General features: G+C 42.3%; 1 pseudogene across 1 annotated transcript; it reads right to left on the minus strand.

Moving 5' to 3' along the window:
- Positions 1–402: 402 nt before the first annotated feature.
- On the minus strand, positions 403–1618 carry LOC110317097 (annotated as a pseudogene). Its single transcript, XR_002380298.1, has one exon. The product of XR_002380298.1 is annotated as a glyceraldehyde-3-phosphate dehydrogenase pseudogene (transcript).
- Between the last annotated feature and the right edge of the window lie 16788 nt (positions 1619–18406).

Consider the following 18406-nt stretch of genomic DNA (forward strand, 5'->3'; position numbering starts at 1 on the left):
CAAGGGACTAGCAAGTGCTTAAAGTCAGGCACTTCCAAAAAATTCAGGAAGGCGTTCATCAAGCACATGCTGCGGATTTGGAGTTTAGCTTAAATAAAACTAAGCTAACTTTGGTACCCATAACCTACCTCATTAAGACTGACAAACATTCTAGGGTTAGAGCCCTTGGTTGGGTGTCACTGTGGGAATCAAATAAGGAAAAGAAAACAGTGACTCTTGGGGAATCCCCATGCCTAGCTACTTTTAACTAGAAGGTGTATGACTTAACAAGACTGACTGTCCTCGTGGCCTGGAGACCTTGTCAAGTGCTTTTCTCCCACATCATAAAGTACATGAATTCTCATTTAGTCTTTATCACATCCCCTTTTTATTTTATTTATTTTATTTTATTTTATTTTTTGTGGGTGCAGCGAACTTTATTGATGGTATTCAAGAGTAGGGAGGGCTCCCTCGGCCCCTCCTGTTATTATGGGGGTCTGGGGTGGAAATTGTGGGGGAGATGCTCAGTGTTGGGGGCTGAGTTGGGATAGGGACTCTTCAGCAACCCAAGGCCTCTCTCTTGCTCTCGGTGTCCTTGCTGGGATGGGTGGTCCAGGGCTTCTTACTCCTTGGAGGCCATGTAGGCCATGAGGTCCACCACCCTGTTGCTGTAGCCATATTCATTGTCATACCACGAAATGAGCTTGACAAAGTTGTCATTGAGAGCAATGCCAGCCCAGGCATCGAAGGTGGAAGAGTGGGAGTTGCTGTTGAAGTCACAGGAGACAACCTGGTCCTCAGTGTAGCCCAGGATGCCCTTCAGTGGGCCCTCAGATGCCTGCTTCACCACCTTCTTGATGTCATCATACTTGGCAGGTTTCTCCAGGCGGCACGTCAGATCCACGACAGACACATTATGGGTAGGAACACGGTAGGAGCCCGGAAGCCATGCCAGTGAGCTTCCCATTCAGCTCTGGGATGACCTTACCCACAGCCTTGGCAGCACCAGTGGATGCAGGGATGATGTTCTGAACAGCCCCACGGCCATCATGCCACAGCTTTCCAGAGAGGCCATCCACAGACTTCTGAGAGGCAGTGATGGCATGTACTGTGGTCATGAGCCCTCCCACGATGCCAAAGTTGTCATGGATGACCTTGGCCAAGGGGGCTAAGAAGTTGGTGGTACAGGATGCATTGCTGACAATCTTGAGTGAGTTGTCATATTTCTCATGGTTCACACCCATCACAAACGTGGGGGCTTCGACAGAAGGGGCAGAGATGATGACCCTTTTGGCTCCACCCTTCAAGTGGGCCCCTGCCTTCTCCATGGTGGGGAAGACGCCAGTAGACTCCACAACATACTCAGCACCGGCATCACCCTATTTGATGTTAGCGGGGTCTCACTCCTGGTGATGGGTTTCCCGTTGATGGCAAGTTTCCCATTCTCGGCCTTGACTGTGCCATTGAATTTGCCATGGGTGGAGTCATACTGGAACATGTAGACCATGTAGTTGAGGTCAATGAAGGGGTCATTGATGGCAACAATCTCCACTTTGCCAGAGCAGATAGCAGCCCTGGTGACCAGGCGTCCAATACGGCCAAATCTGTTCACACTGACCTTCACCATTTTGTCTACAGGACGAGGCTGGCACTGCACAAGAAGATGCGGCTGTCTCTGGAACAGGGAGGAGAAGAGAGCCCCCTTTTTAACATATTAAAGATTGTGGGTATCTCAAAGATTGCCAAGGATTTTAGAAAAATGTGACCTTCTGATTTGGATTAGAAATTTATGTAATTTTTACATAATGAAAAAAACAGAACCTATAGTAGGGTATACAAAATATTCAATTCCAAGTGGATTAAAGGCTAAATAAGTGAATCTAAGAGAAAATATTTGGAGCTAATAAAGGGAGGGAAAATATTTTTTGATTAAGAAAATATTAAGTTTGTTTGTGTGTATGTATATTTATATGCATTGCATTCATGCATATATGTGTGTGTGAATTTGTATGTATGTGTATCTGTGTGTGTACTCACGTGTGTATGTGTGTGTGTGTGTGTGTGTGTGTGTGTGTGTTCAGAATCCAGAACATGACATTGGATCCCCTCGAATAGGAGTTGCAGGCATATATTAGCCATTAGTGGATGCTGGAATCTGAACTCGGATCCTCTGGGAAAAGCAAGCTCTCTTTCCAGCCCAGAAAAGGTTTTTTGTTTTTGTTTTTGTTTTTGTTTTTGTTTTGTTGTTTTTTTTTTTGCAGAAAACTGCAACATTAAAAAGTATAAAAGAAAATGTATTTAATTTACCTGTACCTTAGTTAAAAGCAGGTTGCATTTCTGGCTAGGGTCAAAAGAATGATAACAAAAACAAGCAAAAGCAACAACAGTTTTACCTCAAACAGACAAGTTTAAAATTAAACAAAATCATCAAACAATGAGCATTTTAGTCTCTGGAGAGTGACTGATGTCAGGCAGTGCTGGCACACACTTTCAGTCCCAGCAAAGGCAGACAGATCTCTGTGAGTTCGAGGCCAGCAAAACCCTCTCTCAGGGAGAGGGGATGAGGGAAGAGGGAGAAGGAAAAAAAGTGGGAGCGGGGAGGGAAGGGGAGGGGAGGGGAGGGGAGGGGAGGGGAGGGGAGAAGAGGAGACTTAAAGCAAATAACCATGAATTTCCACTGGAAACCTGAGCACAAACAAGGGCCCCTGCAACTGGCAGAGGCTAGGGGGCTGCTCAGTGTGTGGACTTAACCAGGGCAGTGCTGGCCATGAACATCAGAAGATTTGGTGCTGTCAGGGCTAGGGGTTTTAACTAGATTTGGGGGTGAAAATGAATGCCTGGTGGTGTTTTTAACAAAATAAAATTGAAATAAGAAAGGAGTAGCCCAGAAGAGTGTTAGCCTGGCACTGTTGGTCCTGGTAGCAATTCCTGGCAGTGCAGCCTGGAATTTCAGGAGACATTTTGGCAATTAGAAAGCCATAGAAGACGTTCATAGGCTCAGCACACACCCGTGTAAAACTGGAAATGCTATATGCAGACGGAAGATACTAGAAAGCCCAGGGGACGTACAGGCCAGGGTCCTTCTGGTGACTGGCCAGTCCCAAAGGTGCAATTCCTCCCCTACATCCATCCACAGAGCTTGGAAGCCCCTCACGCTTTTACAGTTCTGAGCACAGATGCTTCTTACTACTCAGATGGGGAAGGGTGGGGGTGCACAAGCCATAGCAAGTATCAGGGGCCATATAAGGTCAGGGAGCCTGTCTGCAGACAATTCCAGACAGGTTAGTAAACAACTATAGATGCTCTCAAGGCAGAAAGCTTCATAGCGCTTTCGATATATCATTAACCACTCCAATATCCAATAACAAAGCAAGTATAAGATGTGACGAGGGAGAGAAAAAGAAGAGCCAAGAAGTTTGTAAAAATGTATAAAAGCAGTAAGCAAAAGAGTACTGCGAGATGCTACTCTGAGCACATAAAGACTTCAGATCATTTTATGCTAGAGGATTCACGATCATATTTAAAGAGGTAAAGGAAAATGTAAAGGCAGTAATTTCACAGATACCGAATCTTTATAAGTAAGTAAATGAGAAAGAGAAACAGGTGTTAATCATAATAGTTAAGTTAAAAAAAATCACTAAAAGAAGTTTTTTAAGGGGATTTGAAATGAATTCAATGATTGGTTCATAACCATTTATGTTCTGTAAAATCGGAGTGAAAACTAAGGTAAGAAAATGGAGAACCGGGACAGCATCAAACTCTCCCTATAGTATTCTATACATTCCTCAGCAGTGTTGGAAAGAAAGCATATACCACCTCTGCCAGTGACAGTGACTAGGCTCAACTGATGGCTTCTAGATGGCTTGAGTGAGATTCCTGTGGCCCTTGTGGTTACAAATGTTCTCTCATTCATTACTGCACAGCAAAGGCACGCTATCAGATCCCTTTAAACGGAGCATCTGCCTGCCTCTACTCCCTTCCCTGGCTTGGTTTCTCAAGGTCAAAGTGCAGGGAAGCACTGATCTGCTGTTAAGTTCGGACTTGGAGGTCCTTTCCTGGGCCACTTGAGGAAAGAGAGAAGGCCAACTGCCTGCCTTATCAAAGGGACCTCTACTCACAAATCTGACGTGGGTGGAAAATGGCTCTGCAGAGAAAGGGAGACTGTCTCTCTCAGGCCTTCCTAACTGGAATGTGGCTTTTTATTTTATTACAGTGTTTGCCTTTCTAAACTCTTATGTCACCAGAAAAAAATAAAACAGTTAAAACACTAACATTTTAAATTTACAAATTCCATTCCCAATAAAAAATAAAATATATTTCATATTGAGATTCTGAATTATCATCTTATAATGGAGCTAAATGTTTTTTTTTAAAGATAGAAAGTATTTGTGACATGTTACAAAAGAAAGATCAAAAGAAATGAACTTTATTGCAGTTTGTTAAGATTGAATTTCATTAGCTCCTGAGTGGAGCTTCATTTCAATGTGTTATATAGTTAAGTTTGTAGTTTCATAAAATGCCATTTTTCAGGTCTAAGACTGACAAAGGTATTTTAAAATCCAATGACAAATATTGACTAACGAATATTGACATGGGAATCTTCCTATCATAGCAGGGGGTTGTAAACCGATAGAACCCCTTGGGGTAACAGCTAATCAGTTTGAAAATAGGCTTAAGCTTTCCACAGACTGGCAAATCCGGCCCTGGTTACCCATGTGGAGAAATGCCTGTGTCTATACTCAATACAAACATAAAGACCAGCACAAGTGCTTCCAAGAGCGCCATATTCAAAGCACCTCACGTGTCCACCAACCAAAGAAGCTGTAATTAATATCTAATGGGCTTTCTCCGAGGTTTCACTTCCCAGTACTGAAGCCTAATAATTCAGACCTGCAGTTAGTAAACCAGTCTCAAGACACACACAGCACAAGTGGGTGCACAAGATGACTCCATTGTAACAAATAAAAAATGCACAGTTAAGAGTTGGTGTTCTGGAAACCTACACACCTCTGTGGTGAGACATGAACAAGCAAAGCTCAGGACAATGGCAAATGAGAGCAGTCGCTTCCAGTGAAGACAAGTTGTGTGCTAAGAGTGGAGACACAAAGAACACAGTGATACTGCAAACACTTTGTTTATCAGCCGGAACGTATAAGGTTATTTTTATTAATCTTTCTACCTTTTGTAGTCAGGAAACAAATTATAAAAAAAAGAAGAGAAAAAATTTTAATTCAGTAATATTACAAAAATTTGACATAGTGCCACTTCCAAATATTAATAAATTTGATTTTGTACAAAGCTGCAAGTATTGAGAAACCCCAAATTATTTCTTAATTTTTTTCTTTCTTTATTTCTTTTTTTTTTTTTTTTTTTTTTTTCGAGACAGGGTTTCTCTGTATAGCCCTGTCCTGGAACTCACTTTGTAGAGCAGGCTGGCCTTGAACTCAGAAATCTGCCTCCCTCTGCCTCCCGAGTGCTGGGATTAAAGGTGTGCGCCACCATGCCTGGCTTCTTTTTAATTTTTATTGTACATATTTATTTCACATGACATTGTGCTATATAGGATCATCTCCATATGAATATATATTGCACTCTGAGTATATTTCTTTCTCTACTCAACAACTTTTTCCTCTCCTCCTAAGTCCCTAGATAATTTTGATTCTATTTTCATGTCATATATATGCATAAATATAATCATATATATATATACACAAATATATGCCATACATATGTATAACATATATGCAACACACATACACACACACACACATATTACAGGAACCACGCATGAGAAAAAATCATATTTGGCTTAGACTGGCTTAGTTTGCTTAATACAATTATGTCCAATCCATCCGTTTTCTTGGAAACAAGGTTGCTTTTTCTTTATGGCTAAAACAGTCCAGCGTTTATCCATCACAGACTCTGTTCTTCTGTGGGCTGCAGATATCGCTGTGATACGCTGACTTACAGTCCGTCCTTGGAGTAAACACCCAGGAGTGCCATAGCTAGGTCACACAGCAGACCGACTTCTGCTTTCCCAAGACTCCTCCACACTGCTTCCTACCTGGAATACGTAAGAGTTCCCTTCTGGGCATCTTCTCCAGCATCTGATACGGTTTTTGTTTTGTTTTGCTTTTTGTCGTTGTCGTTTATGACTGACATTCTGTCTGGCTTGAGAAGGAATCTCACTGTGTAGTTTTAACTGAGAGACCTCTGATGTCTACTGAGTTTGAATATCCTACTATGTGCTTACTGAGAGACCGCTGAGGGCTGATGAGTTTAAATATCCTACTATGTGCTTACTGAGAGACCTCTGAGGGCTGGTAAGTTTGAATATCCTACTATGTGCTTACTGAGAGACTTCTGATGGCTAGTAAGTTTGAATAACCTACTATGTGCTAACAGAGAGTACTCTGAGGGCTGGTGAGTTTGAACTTATTACTTTGTGTGTATGTCCTCTTTTGAGAATTGTTCATCACATTGAACTTGTTGCTGGCCCTTTATGTCCTCTTTTGAGAATTGTTCATCATATTGAACTTGTTGCTGGCCCTTTGTGTCCTCTTTGGAGAATTGCTCATCCCGCTAGCCTACTTACTGACTGGATTCTTTGATATCTTGTTTCATTTTTCCTGTGAGCTTTTGTTGTTTTGACTTTTTGGTTGCCATTAAAGTTGTTGTGCATACTCCAGGCATCCACCCACCCTCTGTCAGACACACAACTGGCAAACATTGTCTTCTTCCTGTATTATTTTCCCAATTAACTGTTTCCATTGGGTTTGGAAGCTTTTTAGTCACCGGAGACCCCACTTGTCAGCTGTTGATGTTATTTCCTGACTGACTGCAAATGTTGAGAGTCCTCAGCAGCTGAGAGTGCCTGTGTATGCCAGTGTCTCCAACTATATTCTACACTTCTTTTCGCTAACACTTTCAGAATTCCAGAGCTTATATTGGAGTCTTTGATTCTTTTAGAGGTAAGTTTTTATAAAGAGAGAGGGGGATCTTCTACTTGTGGACATCCAGTGTTCTCAGCATCATTTGTGGATTAAACCATGTTTTCTTCAGTGTATTTTAACAACATCTTTGAAAAAAAAATGGATGGCTGCAGCTGTGTGGCCTCATACCGGACTCTATTCTGTCTTCTCTATTTTATAGATCTGTGAGCCTTTTGTTTCAGAAGAATGCCCTTTAAAAATCTATATTACTGCTCAGAAGTAAAAATTAAAATCAGAATTTATGACATCTTCAGCATTGTTTTTTTTTCTTCTTCTTGGGATTGCTCTGGCTATCTGAGGTCTTTTGTGTTTCCATATGAACGTTTGAATTATTTTTGTGAGAAATGGCATTGTGATTTTGATGGGGATTGAGTTGGATTGGAGATTTTGTATGATAATGTAGCTCTTTTACAAGCTTCATTCCATCTTCTATTGTGTTCAATGTTGCAAGTTTCCACTCTGTGATCTTTCTCATATTTATGTTTACTTCTTGGTTTTTAGATTTTTTTTTTTTTTGAGGCAATCGTGCTTGGATTTATTTCTCCATTTTTCCTCCTAAATCTGGAGAAATCCAAACTTAAAAAAAAAAAAAAAAAAAAAAAAGAGTCATTTCTAACCCAGGGGGCGCCATACACCAGCTCACCCTGTCTGCCTGCCTACTGCAACGGATAAGCCACAGTGCTCTTTCCCTTTCAGGACAGAAACTCCAAAACTTCTCTGAGTACTTTGGAATTTGAGAAGCTTTGAGTATAACCTTTTAATATCCTGCAACAACATCATTTGTGACTTCATTAACCATGGTGCTATTGGAGTGCTGAGAACAATGTGCTAAGACTTAAGACACTTTGGAATAGAATCCGGTGCCATAAATGATCACAAAGGAGAGACAGACTTGATATGACATTATCAAATCAATATGTTTCAAAATATTAGAGATAAGTAGGAGACAAGACCAAGCATGAGTATACCATCTGGATTACTGAATAGAATATTGCATCAGCATTCATTTCTAGGTTACAATATGCAAATGACATATTGATAAATGCCACACAGTTTCCCCACCCTCTTAGTGACACTGAGCCATAAGATGATTGGTCAACATCGGGCTTCATTCCAATTAGGGAATAAATGGGCGGAAGGGTGGCTGCTGAGCACACTGGGTGGGGGAAGCATTCTCTATTTGCCACTTCATTCATTAATGCCTGCTGCTTCCATCTAGGTTTTGAGAAGTTAGTCTGAAGGAGGATTTCCTGCAGAGCTTGTTAAGACACACTTACGAGATGCACTGTAGCACTGTAGCACTGCACATAGGAGGTGCTCAGCATTCGCTACCAACTGCTACCCTGGTGCTGATAGCTTGCTTTGCTATCAACACTGGTGCCTTGCCTGAGTTTCCCATAAAAGACAAAAGATTAATCTAGTGAAAAAAATCACCCATTAAACTTTTCAGATTGCAGGCAGTTGGTTGTGTGTAAAGAACCCATCTCGGTATTTTGTGATTTGGACGTAGAACCTTAGGCTGTCTTTAAACAGCTGCATCCTGCCCACTTAGTAATTCTTTAGAAAAAAAATTACCAAGAATTACTGGGTGCAATAAAACTGATTGTGTATTGAACTAATTTGAACATTGGCTCACTTGTTCACATCTGCAGAGCTAGTGGTGTTGTTAGGGGACCAATCTGTTTATGACACAAACCCCAGCCACACCCTGTCACTAGCCCATGATTTTATATGTAAGATGGGTCTGACACTGAAACTGAGACATGCTCTCAGAACAAGACCTCTGCCCCAGATTCCTTGAATGTTGCAGAGAGAGTCAGATGTTAGACTCCCATCTCCGTTTCATTATCTGTCTAATGAAGGGAACCAAATACATCTTGGTGCTGTCTGTGTCTAATAAATATGAGACCATTTACTACATCATGGGAATGAAGTCCACGAAGTCTTAATGAAAATAAAGTGCATAACAGGAAAAGAAGGTGCAATATATTTTGGGCTCTCGTGTGGTCATGAGGATAGATCCTTCCCGAGAGAGCATAACAGAGGACCATTTTAGTTGCAGATGTGGAATGAATGTAGCTTCTAGCTACATATTTTCTCTGGCTCTGACCATGTGAAACACAGATGTTTTACAAATCATCTTTCTATTAAGGCTGTGATAACCCAGTGTAGTTTGAAAATGGTCCCATGTTTTCAATTAGATTGTTTCCAGTGTAGAATGCTGTGGACAGAACTGGCTTTAGATGGTGGTTTTTAACTTATTTTCCCAGAGTACCCAATCCAGTAGCCTCTGGAAACCAGGAGGCAGTAGAAGGCTCACTGTATGTGTGAGTCTCCTCACGCAGGACAAATGAAGAGGTGTGGTATGGGTGGGTCCAGGAACGCAGAGCATCAAGGGGTCAAGTTCAAAGGAACCTGCCAAATCGGGGTCCTCCAGGTCCAGTTACAAAGCGCCTGCTACCACTATGGTCCACAGGAGTGTGGGGGACTGCAGAGAAAATGAGTTTTCCAGGAATTAGCTGGCAGTCTCTCTATCTCTGGGGAAACTGTTGATCTTACATGAAGCACAGTCACAGAATGAGCTCGGTTACAGGTTGTTTGATTGCAACTGACTTGAGGTCCGCACCACTGCTTCCTGGACACCTCCCCATTGGATCCTTAGTTACTCCCTCTATATGAGCATTGTCTCCATTACTCTCAGCAGACAAGCATAGATTTGGCTGAAGTGGTTGGAACAGACCACAGGAATGGAATCTTGTATACATCACTATCCCAGTAATATAATAATCCAAAACCTATATTTGGAATTAACTCAGTTTCTGATACCTATATCTAGACCAGGAAAATAGTCTAATCAAAACAAGGGTACAGGTTGTATATTCCTCATTAAAATATTAACAGAACTTTTTCAGCTTTCAAAGAATTGAATTTTTTGGAATATTTGCAAAAATTTTGCAAGCTGAAAAATTTTAATATGAACATCTGAAATGTTCCAGAAATCCTAAACCATTTGGGAGTCATGACAGTCTTCACAGAGATTCAGAATTTTGAACATTTGAGATTTTATACTATCAGACCAGATGATGCCTAATGCGTACAGTAATTTCCATTTGCAGGCTGAACTTCAGTCCAAGCAGAAGGACAACGACCCACCTGGTAGTGCAGTCTCATTTGCTTGGATTTTCCACAACTGCCTGCAAGAACCTAAGATGTGCTCACCCAAGGATACACACATGCCCACACTTGCCTCTGACTCAAAGGAAAGTAAATATATCATGCCATTCTAGATCTTTAAAAAAAAAAATCCCCAATGTGGCTTGGGCTCAACTCTGAGCTTTTCTGTCAAGGCATCTGCGTCCAGGTTAAAGAAGATTCGGGTTTTACCCCAAAGCTAAGCCTTTCCCAAGCACTGGGAAAAATTCCCACAGGAGCCTCGAGGAAGCAGGAAACAAGTTCAGTGTCTCAAAGGCATTTCTAGGCTCTCTTCATTAACATCTTCGAAGCCTTACTGCTGGTTTCTCACACTCTCATACCCTCAGGAGTAAACTGATGTTCAAAATAGAACCAAACGTTTGCTCAGCATCCTCCAGTCATTGGCCAGAGCAAGTTATTTTGAGTCCACATCGAGAGGGGTTGTACCCCTGCTTTGCTGCATTACACGCCTTACATACTGAGCCCAATCGCTCATGTGGTCTCTTCATCAGCAAAAGGTCATGACCCCACAATGTTGAGGCTAATGGCTGTGACATCACCTTCTCCAGACTGCTCATTTTCTAGAGGGCTCTGTAGTCCGAAGAGCTCTCATGGTCTGGGAAAGTTCACAGAGCAAATGAAGAGTCATAGAGCGCACTGCAGTCGAGGGACACAGAGCTCAGGTCTCTGAGTCTTTAGACATCTTTACTCCTGCTCTTCTTTACCTTTATTCTGCAGGGGAATAAAAATGCAATGGAATTAGCACTGCCAAAAGTCTATTCCCCTAGGGGGGCTTTTGTTTCTACAAAGTGATAAGCGTATCAGTTTGCAACAGGCATCTGACGTTTAGAGGTCTTAAATATCCAGTGAGCTTATTAAAGAGAACACTCAGTTTTGGTGGAGCTTTTTTTTTTCCCTAATAAAAATTTATCTTACAAACAGGAAATTAAAAATTTCTGACCAATTCAGCCACCCAAGCCCTGACAGATTGCTCATAAGATGATGTGATGGTGTGAGGGCTTCAGGGGTAGAGTACAGAGATTTTCCCAGATTGGAAGATGCAACTGGTGATGTTAGTTAGACACATGTTAAAAACCATACCGTGTCCCACATGTGAATAACGTGGATCTCTTCCCCTCTTCGTGTGCAAAGTTAGACATTCCTTAGGACTTACGTTAAACAAACAAGCAAATAGGTCTGAAGATGAGCTGGCAGGACTTAAACTCCTGCATTATAGGTATTTGACAAGCTATTTAAAAGGAAACAATGATATCCGTGCCAAGCATCATCTTACCCATGAGCCTCTGCAGTGATACCTTCCCAAGTCCATGCCGAGCATCATCTTACCCATGAGCCTCTGCGGTGATACCTTCCCAAGCCCATGCCAGTGAAGTTCACATGGAGACAGTGTAGATAGCCATCAAGTAACCTTATCTCTCTGTATACAAGAAGTCCTGATGTACACTTGTGCTGAGCCTCTCTTTCTGTACTCTGTTCCTGCATACTTCCTTGCACACTGCAAACCAGTCATGGACATTCCCAAGTCACTAGAAATCTTTTTAACCTTTTTTTTGTTTCTTTCTTTCTAGAGATCCTGCCAAGGACAGAGATGTGAACATTGGAGAAGTCTGAATAATTGAGCAAACGGTGGGGCTCTAAGACAGCAATGGTAACTTCAGATCCATTCATCTAGATCTGGGTCTGCAGAACCAGAACTTCACTAAGTCCACTTCCTTCTAGAGCCCTGGTTGTACTATTGTCTTCTGCTTCTCTCAGGAAGGGTCTCAGGTATTGGCTGAATTTGGTAGCAAGGAGAGTTTTCCTGCTTCGGCACCACTACTCAGTGGGCAGCAATTTGGCAAACAGAGATAAGCTCTTAAGGAAAGTACATTTGAATCCCGTGGCTTCTTCTATCTCATCTCCTCACCATTCAGAGGAATGTGGAGCACACGTTCTTATCCTCCAAGTTCTTATCCTCCTCTAGTCTATGACTTGGCCTCTCTGAACTCTGGCAGGACCATCTTGTGTCTACAGTCAAAAGGTTCAGATGTCTGAGTTGGGGTACGGCAGAGCATTCTGTTTTCTTCTTAGTTGGAGAGTAGGCACATCTCATCATCTGAGGGAACCTGGATGGTCTTTTCAGTGCCCACTAAAATAGGTTTCCCTCTGACAAAGGGCCGAACAACCTATCTTTGAAAACAGTCAGATTCCTTACTTTACCCGATAAACTCTCCATTACATGTCCCTACTGCTAAGCAAGTGTGTGTGTGTGTGTGTGTGTGTGTGTGTGTGTGTGTGTGTTTAAATATCTCTTTTGTATCAAGCAAACCCTCTTCTCAAGAAGATGTGTTCACTGATAGTTTCTGCCTTAATTTTCAAATATGGTGGTGACATTGGAGTGTGACGTGAGTTTCATCTCTGATCTTAGAGGAGCTGTGTGCCTTTGGTGTGATGAAGGGGAGAGGCCTCTCTCTGAGGAGAGCAGGAATCAGCATTCTCACCTGGCCAACGGAGAAGGCGGGGGCAGCAATTCCTTCACTTGTAAGTTTTCTTGTGTTCTGAGTGTTTTGTGCTTTAACTTTTAAGGTTGGTTCTTTGGGAATCTTTTACAATGTACTTTGATAACATCCATCCCTCCTCCAGCTCCTTCTAGATAGATGCACCTCCCATCCCTACCCGTCCAACTTTGTGCCCCCCTTTTATTTTCAAGCCATCAAGTTCAATTTGTGATGGCACACCTATTCTTGGAACTTTGACTTACAGGGCCACAGTCCCATGACATCTATTGCACCAGTGTCATGCCCTACCAGGCCACTCATCGCTGTAGCTCTTGGAACTCACAGTTAGTTAAGAGTGATGATTGTGTTTCTCCTCTAAGAGTATGTACAGCACCTTCCACCACTATCAAAACAAGACCGGGATGGTAAAAACTTCTGTGCCAGCACCAGCTTGACGGCTCATGCACCCGGGATGATGTACACTGGTTTTTTTTTCAGCAGTAGTGTCTTATTTACCATTGAGTTCCAGAGGGTAATCAAGAGTATTGACAGTAGCCTACAAGGTTTAGGAGCCTGTAGGGTCCCACTGGCCAATGCCTTTAAAAGAGGTAACTTATTTCTGACATGGGTCTTTTATTATTATTATTATTATTATTATTATTATTATTATTATTATTAATTATCATGTGGTGATTATCATGTGGGGACATCGTTATTCTGTTGGATGGTGACTCCTCTATATGCTTCCTATGACTTTCTCAAAAAGGCCTTTATTGTTATCTACCCCTCTTCTATTCTGCCTTTCCATCTCCTTGTTCCATTATTTCCTTTTTTAACATTTTATACCCATGCATTCTATCCTGCCTCCCCTGCCATTTCTTGACCTCTATGTATATTCCAAAAGAATCGCACACATCTGAAGACTCAAAGCTGACATCCACAAGGAGAAAATATTGAGCATTTGTCCTTCTGGGTCTGGGCTGCCTCACTCACAATAATTGTTTTTCATTTCTATTCAGTTACCTGTGAGGTCCTTTTTTTTTTTTTTTTTTTTTTTTTTTTTTTTTTTTTGTCTTTCTTTTTGAGACAGTTCTCTAGTGTTAATTAATCACTATCATTCTTACTTTAATTATTGTATTGGCTCCTATGATTCAGGTTTGTTTGTTTCTGTTTTGTTTTTTTTTTAAGGCTATGATCTCTTGATCCCCCACCCCTACCCTGGCTGGTGTGCAACTCACTGTCTAGTGGAAGACATTTATTTATTTGTTTATCTGTTTGCTTAGACAGAGTTTCACTATGTAACCTGACTGACCTGGGATGCATTCTGTAGACCAGGCTGGCCTAGAACACACAGAGACCCGCTAGTCTCTACCCCTGAGTCCCATCATGTCCAACTTTGGCTTTCTTAGTGACAGAATAATATTTCCTTGACTACAAACATTTTTATAATACATTCTGTATCTTTTGCAATTTGTTTTTTTTTAATGTCTTAAATGTATTAATCTCAACTTACCTATGTCTAATATAGGTAGAAAGCAGCTGTGTTCTCTATTTTTCCCAGGAAAATGCTTAATCAGAAGTATCCATCCCCTATCAGTATTGTGTATAGATTTCTCTGAATATAGACATTCTGACATGGTGGGATGCTTGTTAAGATTCAGGAAGCAACAACTCAAAAACCTCAGAAAATTCCTGAAACTTATCAGATTCACAGGGCTTTTTTCCTTTTCAAGGTTATATAAATAGTAAGGAGTGCTGAAGGAAGGGTGTTCCCATTTTCTTTTTTTGTTTTTTAACTTTTTATTGATTCTTTGTGAATTTTACAGCATGCACCCCAATCTCACTCATCTCCCTGTCCCTTTTGCCCTCCACCCTTGAAACCTCCTCTAAAAAGAAAACAAAGATAAAAAGTTAAATTAAAAAAATAGATTAAAGAAAAGAAAGAAAGAAACAAAACATCTGCAGTGTGTCACAGTGTGTCTCGGGGTATATATGCTTTTCTCCAACATGTTTACTTGCAAATGTTCATTGCAATGAGTCTCTGTTCTGGTTCCAGGCCTCTGGCTTCTGCTGTACTATCAATATTGGATCCTCACAGGGAGTCATCTCAGATATCCTGCTATTGCCCTGTGTCATGGAGATCCTGAAGCTTTGGATCCACAAGACCACCCCCCTCAATGTTCCCGCCATTTTTAGATGGCATAGATTTTGAGGTTGGCCAACTCAAAACCCTGGCACTGGGCCTGGAAGATTCCTAAGCTGGTCAGCCTGCCAGCTTTCACACATACACACTACCAGGGCCAGATCTCCAGCACCATGCCAGCTAGCTCACTCAGTGTAGTAACCAGCAAGAGTCAGGGCCATCTCTCCCTCTCTGAGGCCACCTGGGCCAGCTTTACTGTGCTGCCCAAGTGCAGGTGCTCTTCTGAGTGCTGCAGCCAATGAGGGGGCATGGTCAGCTCTGCACAGTCCTGGGACATCAACATGGTCCCAGGGGGCAGCCCTGACCTTTGGTGGTAACACGGGTCACAGATATTTACACAGATCCCCGCTGCTGCGTGACCATGAGTCCAGACATGGTCCAGAACTTCACCATGGCCTTAGGTGGCAGTGGCCTACTCACATCAGCCCTCACCAACCTCATGTCTCTAGTTTCACCTCTCTTCATAGTCCCCAAACCACTCTCTTTCTCTTTTTTCTTCATCTCTCCACCACACCCATTTGCACAGCATAGTGATGTCTGTGGTAGGAGGCCTACTTGGTGCCTGTCTACATCAGATAGCAATAAGAGGGCCTCTTGACTTTCCCAGTTTTCAAACTGCTTACAAATTGTACAGAAAAGTCCAGGGATCCAGGTTTTGTGAATGTACACTCGTGCTGGAGTAGACTTTCAATGTGCTACCTTGGGATTTCCATGCTCCTATACGTAATCCCTTATTCCCAGTCCTGTAGACTCTTCACACAGACGCATTGGTCCTCCATGTTGGATTTTAATGGCATTTTACTTTGGTCTTTTGTTAGTCCTTTATCTAGGGTGAGTAGACGATCCTCCCTGGGAGCAGTGTTGCACAACACTCTGCTATGGGGACTTTTTCCATCATGTTGGAGTTCATCAATTTAGACTCAGTTTCTCTATTAGGGCTCTTGAGGCTGTGCTGCATCTGATTCAGTCATGTGTCTCATTTTCTCCTTGTTCATATTGATGTGCCAGTGAGTGCGATACCCAGGGTCAGTGTTTTTCATTAAGACACTGAGAAGTGGCCACATCTGTCTGTCTGTCTTCCTGTCTGTCCATCTTTCTTCTTGGGCTTTATATTCACATTCTTTTCCCACACCACACAATTTACAACACTACTCCCTTTTGAATCAAGTCCAGCTTAAGCCCTTAGCCAATATGCTTGTAAAGTCAGCCCCTCTGTGGAGCTCGCTTCTTAATAAAGTCCTGGCATTGTTATCCCACTAAGCAGGAGCCCACAAACAGAACTACACTGTGGTCAGAACAGCAAGGGGACTGAGTCAGCTGGAACTCAACTGGTCAGCAGCAGCCAGAACAGCTGCTTGCAAAGTTCCAAGACTTATGTGGCACTGAAGAATACTTATGGCAGTGACTATACCTTCTAGGCTCCACAGTGAGGTACAATGATCTGAATAGTCTCCCCATGCTTCTTTAGGCAGTTAAGTCAATTTGCTAGGTTGGTCCTCCCAAATCTTCAGTGACCAACTTCCAATTCAGAACTTCCATGTACGTGCAGTGGGGTTGGGTGGGAGATATGTAAATATGCTATACCTACCCCAACTAGAGACAAGCCCTGAGTGAGCTTCTGCTATTTGACATGATGTTGGCTCACCTGTGCTCAGCTTGTGACTACAGGTGTTTGAATGCCATAGCTCCATGTGCCTTCACTAGCCTCCAGAACTCAGGGTACTGGGTGTTACAACATCCCATCTTCCCTTGAGGAAATTGCTTAGTGATCTGTTGTGCTTATGACTGCTATCTGTCACTTTGGTGAACTCACAGTCCCCAGCAATTCATTATATACTTTAACAGAAGTTTCAGTAACAAGTAAAACATTGAAGCTAAGTATCGATGAAGACTATATCTTAATTATTTGTCACTCAACAAAAGCCCAGTTCTTTGGGAAATTTTATCTCAGAGGTTTAGATATATAGAATACAGGGGTGCAGTGTGAGCAGACTAATATGATCTAAACACTGGGCAATATAAGGTCTCATCTCTTTGTTGGAGCTGAGCAGTAATCTGGAGTTCAGACTCGCCAGCTGGAGTTGTGGAGAAGAAGGAACCCAGAGAAGGATGTAATGAAAGGAGTCAGCATACTATGAGGAAGGGGACAAGCCAACAACAAAGACCCAAAGACGGGAAGCATGCCAGCAAAACCGTATCACCCAGAGAAGACCACAAACCTAAAGGGGGAGTGGGCAACCTGAAGGGGGAGTAGCAACTGAGAGCAGCATCCTGATGTATTAAAGGTGGACCAGAGCATAAGTCGCTCTGGGTTGGTCTATGGCAACCCTATGAATGTGGCACCCACCAGGGTCCTTCTGTTCACAGATTTAAAAGTGTCCCAGATGTCAACGGGACAAGTCTTTGGTGTTACACAGTCAACCTACTTGCAACTCATTGTGTGGCTCTGAGACGCCCACTTAACCTCTCCAAGAGAGCCGACTCACCTCATTTGTAAAGTGAGGAAGGCAGGCCAGTGTATTCCCACTGCACTCTTAAAATAACTAATTCTATGAAGAGACAGTTCAAGGAATATTAGCATGCCAAAAACACATATTCAAGTAGAACATAATTAAAATATAACACTAAATCACAATGGAGTTTACTCTGGATGCAACATCTACTTGCTTTTTGGATTACCTAGTCTCAACAGAGTTTTCAACATCCACCAGACAATTCCCACGGTGAAGTCCCTATAAATCTATGCCATGGAGCCTGTCCATTTGACTCATAATGGGCTCACTGTGTATTAGGGAGATGCTTCCCAAGGTCTGTGTGAAGGGAACACACACCAACACTGATGGCAACATAGGTATGTTTCCCAGAACCGAGAATAACCCATCTTGGAGCACTGTTCTGAAAACCATTTAGGTTTCCATAGTAAGAGTGGATGTGAGCCAAAATGTACATTCAGAGCTTCTCTGTTGCCAAGTGGGAAACTGGAAACACACAGGAAGAGGGGCTCAATTTTACATGCCTGCGCATTTTCTTTCTTTAACTCATCGTCGCTAATGAAATGTAGACTTTGGTGCAGCCAACACCAGGCCTGGTGCAAGAAGGGTGTCTTGATAGACCTACCGATAGAATGAAGCACTTATCGAGCAGATGGTGCTGGACATGGCACAATGGTTTCGACAAGACATACCACCCACTTAACAACTTAGGAGAGTCCAAAATCTGACACTCTTAAAGGACACAACACTGAACCCCCTTTGATGAGAGAAAGCAGTGGAACACCTCTATAGCCATATAGTAACAGCAAGGTCAGTGCCAGAGCCATAGCAGGGACACCTCCTAAGGCAGGGACAGGTTTCTAAGCACACAACGGCACTGATGCTTGAAGCCCAGTAGAATTGGAATGGTAGCCAGGTCTGAAATACAATTTTCCCCCGAAGGTTCTATATCTAGACAGGAGATTCCCTTAGAAACTCTTCTTAAGGATTAAGTCTGGAGTTTTGGGTTCAAAAGAATGCACCTCCAGTTTAAAAAAAAAAAAAGCTTTA

The sequence above is a fragment of the Mus pahari genome, chromosome 2, assembly GCF_900095145.1.
Source record: "Mus pahari chromosome 2, PAHARI_EIJ_v1.1, whole genome shotgun sequence".
NCBI classification, from domain to species: Eukaryota; Metazoa; Chordata; class Mammalia; order Rodentia; family Muridae; genus Mus; species Mus pahari.